At 25.8% G+C, this 5,133-nt stretch overlaps 1 long non-coding RNA gene across 1 annotated transcript; it reads left to right on the top strand.

The window, feature by feature from the left end:
• The first annotated feature begins 768 nt into the window (after positions 1 to 768).
• On the top strand, positions 769 to 4,229 carry LOC111904020 (uncharacterized). Its single transcript, XR_002854402.3, has 3 exons — positions 769 to 1,975; positions 2,458 to 2,535; positions 2,996 to 4,229. It is a non-coding gene; the product is annotated as an uncharacterized LOC111904020 (long non-coding RNA).
• The last annotated feature ends 904 nt before the right edge of the window (positions 4,230 to 5,133 follow it).

The following is a 5,133-nucleotide window of genomic DNA, read 5'->3' as shown; positions in this document are numbered from 1 at the left end:
GAATAAATAATATTTAAGTTCGTATTATGAGAATATAAATAATGGTTGTGAAATAATCTTTCAATATATATATATATATATATATATATATATATATATATATATATATATATATATATATATATATATATATATATATATATATATATATATATATGTTCAGGTTCATTTGAGACCATTTTAATTTTGTGAGACCGTGAGACCAAATCTAAAAATAATTTTAAAATGCAAAATAAATGAAAAAATCCAAAAAAAAAAAATTTAATATTATTTTCGGAACTTGAGTTAACTAAAAAAAATAAAAATAAATAAAAAAAATCCCGTTTTTTTTAAATACGTGAAATATTCTAAATAGAATATTACACTGACATATTCTAAAAAATAATTTTAAAATACAAAATAAATGAAAAAAATATAAAAATTCTTTTTTTAAATATTATTTTTGGAACTTGAATTAACTAAAAAAAAATAAAAAAAAAATTCTATTTTTTTGAAAAATACTTGAAATATTCTAAATAGAATATTACACTGTACACATTTTAAAAATAATTTTAAAATGCAAAATAAATGGAAAAATCAAAAAATTCTTTTTTTAAATATTATTTTCGGAACTTAAATTAATTAAAAAAAATAATTTTAGACCGTCTCACATGAACCTATATATATATATATATATATATATATATATATATATATATATATATATATATATATATATATATATAAAGGTAAAGGTTAAAATCACAACTATTAAAATTAAACAACCTATTAAAAGTAAACAACTTACGAACCATTAAAGATACTTTTGTCTATTTAATATAAAAATAAAAAAACACACAGAAGCTACATTTTAACAAAAACTACGTTTTAAAATCGGATCTATCAGATCCTTTCAAAATCTTACACAATTTTTTGAAGAACACACACTACTTATTAGCACCACCACCATCGCCTCCATCACCACCACCTACCGTCTTTATCACCTCCGTCTACCGCCTTTATCACTACCGCCACCAGCAGAGAACCACTGTCGGAAGACCGCCATCACCTCTCTCCACTGTCTTTGTTCTACCACCGCCCCCACCACTCTCGATGTCCAACTTTATGATTTTCCGGTAGCCTCTAGATCTACGATTTTCCGGTCACTGTTGCACTAGATCTGAGATCTATGATTTCCCGACCACCGCCACTTCATATGCTTCTCGATGATGCTCTGCAACGATCACGAATAACAGCACCTCCATGATCTCAGGTGAGAAACAACTAAATCTATATCAGATATGACATGTTCAAGCTCTAACACCGGCGAACACCACCATTGCCTTTATCTGCCGCCGCCACCACTGATGTCCATCGGCTCCAGTGAAACTCCTCCACGTCACCTACATCACCTCCTCCTCTTCTTATCGGCGAGACCAGATCTAGAAGCTCTGACGAACGAGATCTACGATTTCTAACAGATCTCTTCCTCGTCTTCTCCTCCGACGATTTCTTCCGTCTTCGTCTCCTCCGTCGTCGGCTCCTCCGTTATCTATTTCGTTTAAACTATCAGCAACAACGACGAAGTGCAAAACACATCTAAGTAAGCGATGTTTTTTCCGTTGACGTCTTCCAACGAGATGTTCCGACTGCTGTTTAGGCTTTCCGATGAGTTCAACATGAACAAGTGTGTTGTTTGGTCACGAGTTCCGACAAAGACCCGTTTCGACGAGTATTTTATGTGTTATTCAACGATTATCGTTAAAAATAAAATGGAGATTTGTGAGAAGTGAGAGCTCGAAATTACTCTCTGGTAATGTTATGGAGACATTTTGAACAGTTTAAGATGATGTATCACATGATGTATGTGTGCGCATGGGTGATTGGATGTTAGGCGTGCGACAATTGGCTGACATATCTAGATATGAATAGTTATTAGCTATTTTCTATATTTCTTGTTGTGATGGAGCCAGTGAAGACAAAACATCATAATGAGGTATACTCTCCAATTTTTTAGATTTAATTAGTTTTTTCCATTGTTTATATTTAATTAGTATGACATATCAAACTAGGAATCTTATAAATAATTATACACCATTTTTATGTAACGACAACTTCCATAAATATATAAATATAACATAAATGATTTTTTGATGTAGGATTAGTTATGTAGAATTTAAGAAATAGTTATTAATAATTATACAATAAACGGTAAGCTCCATAAATATATAAATGTATAATAAATGAGTTTTTAATATAAGATTAATTATGTCGATTTTAAAGATAAATATTAAACTGTGAATGATAGTTTCGAACATGTATTATGAATTATATGAAGAGCCTTGAACTACTCTATTAAACCATAAATGAATGTTTTAAACTATAAGTTTTAAGTTGAGAAATATAAATATATAATTTTGTATATTAAATTGTGAATTTTATGTATTAAACTATGAATTGACTAATTAAATTGTGAAGTGACGGTATTGACTCGAAGGAGCATGACAATCTCAACGATGTAAATCACCTCAAATCTCGAAACAATGTGCACAAAAGGTGAGTGATGAAATGCCTTAACGAAATCTATAGGTTTTTAAGTTATGAATAAATGTTTAAAATTTTGTATTAAGATATGAATTGGTGTTTATATTATGTATTGTACTACGAATTCTGATTTTTTGACGCATTAATTTGTGAAATAGTGTCTAAAATATTGAATTAAGCTTTGAATTAGTGTTTGAAATGTTGTAGTAAACTGTGAATTCTGGTTTTTTTTAATCTAGATCTGAATTTTATACCTATAATGAGTTGTGAATTTAGTGTATTAAATTGTGAATATGTGTTTTTATGCATTAATTTGTGAAAATGTAAGTTATTAAGTTGTGAATATGCATTTTCTTATGCACTAAGTTGTGAATTAGTGTCAAAAATATTGAATTAAGTTGTCAATTAGTGTCTGAAATGTTGAATTAAACTGTGAATTCTGATTTTTTTTCATTTGGATCTTATATTTTAGGGAAGGATGTTGGCGGTGTTGGCATTGACGCTTGGTGGTGGCAATGGTTGATGGTAGTGTACGGTAGTTGGCAGTGTTGATGGTGGTGGTAGATGTTATATTTCTCACTCATGGTCTTCGTTGATTTCAGATAAGTTATCCTCTTTTATGATTTATGCAAATGTTTTTCTTTTGATGTTTGCTTCTGAAGTATTACATAATTTATGTATCTATAAAACTATAAATTACTTGTTTGTACACTGAAATATGAGATTATACTTGTAAATAAGTTATGAATATATTGTATTAAACTGTGAATTTGTTGTATTAAACTGTAAATTTATTCACAACTTAGTATAATAAATTCACAATTTAATAGATAAAATCCCTCTAGATATGAACATATAAATGTTAGTTTTAAGTTAAAGAATATAGTTGTGCATATATAATTTTTTAAGTATTAAACCTTGAATTATTATTTTAAGTTGTGAAATTTGTATATTAAACTATGAAGTGGTTGTATTAAGATATGAATTAACTATATTAAGTCGTGAATTTTTTATGAATTTAGTTTTTACTTTTGACATATGTGAAGAAAGAATCATTATACATATATATGATTTTCTGTAATTTTAAATAAATTATATTAAATTTAAATTGTGAATATTGTGTAAATTAAACTTTGAAAAAACACCAACCCTTAGACCTAAAGTTATAAATATAAGTTTTAAGTTAAGAATATGACATTTTTGTGTATTAAATTGTTAATTAATTATATAAAGCTTTGAATTTTATATATTAAACGATAATTGACTATATTAAATTGTGAATTGGCTGCATATTGCAATTTTTGTGTTAAAAATAAATGACTTATGTAAGAATTTCTGTATTAATTTCTTGTGAATAGATTTATTTTTTGTGTTGTATAAGTATGTAAGAATGAATTAATATTTATATTTATTTTGCATTAATAGGTGAATTAATCAGTTTATTAAACTGTGAATGTAGTATTTAACATGTTTTTGCATGACTTTATATACATACCTCACTTGAAAAAAAAAAAAGAATTGCTGAAATGTTGGTAGATGTGGTTAGTGGCGTCATGTGGTGGTTGTGGTGGTGGTAGAGTTTGAGTTTGATTTTCCAGAATTTGAGAATTATTGTAAAAATGGTTGTATTAAGTTGTGAATTTTTTATATTAAACTGTAAATTGGACTGTATAAACTTGTGTTTATATAAGTTTTGTATTAAAATATGAATGAACGTATTAATTAAAATATTAGACTAAAAAATCACGATTATGCACTTTTCTTATCAAAAAGTCAAAAATAAAAATTTAAACATAATATTCACAATACATATTTACTTATTAAAAGAGGGTTCTTAAGGTTCTTAATTTTTTGTGGTTCTCATTTGAACCACTATATATATATATATATATATATATATATATATATATATATATATATATATAAGTTCATGTGAGACGGTTTAAATTTGTGAGAGTATGAGACCAATTTTTCCTAGTGAAATATTCTAATATTCTAAAACAACAATTTTAACATATTTTACATTAAAATATTCTAAAACATATAATGTTAGAATATATTGCATATTCTATTTTTACGAATATTAAAATATCTAGAATATTTCACTAAAAAAAAATTTGGTATCGTTTCACAAAATTATGTTCGACTCAAATTAACTCTTATATATATATATATATATATATATATATATATATATATATATATATATATATATATATATATATATATATATATATATGGTTAAGATCACTTGTTACTAACATCTATTGTGTAACTGTGTAACTAAATCTTAGCATTGGATCAGTGAAAAATAAAATCTTTCGTGAAAGTATATTTTTACATTTATTATTATTATTTTAAAGATTTCAAATTTCAAAATGTCTTGGGGTAATTTAGATATTTTGTGTATCTTTTTTTTAAGGAAACAACATAATGAATTTTAAATTTTTAGGAAACAAATTTATTATTGTTATTTACAATAAAAAGTTATTTTTTATGAAACATTCCAGTAATAATATAAAAATTGAAAATGTAAATTTATGAATGTTGTGATAACATAAACATTCTTTGAAGAAATAAAAGATATTCCGGTAAATATAAAAAGTAATT

Source organism: Lactuca sativa, chromosome 8 (genome assembly GCF_002870075.4).
Source record: "Lactuca sativa cultivar Salinas chromosome 8, Lsat_Salinas_v11, whole genome shotgun sequence".
NCBI lineage: Eukaryota > Viridiplantae > Streptophyta > Magnoliopsida > Asterales > Asteraceae > Lactuca > Lactuca sativa.
The sequence above is the reverse complement of the archived record's forward strand: the minus strand, read 5'-3'. Positions and strand labels throughout refer to the sequence as shown.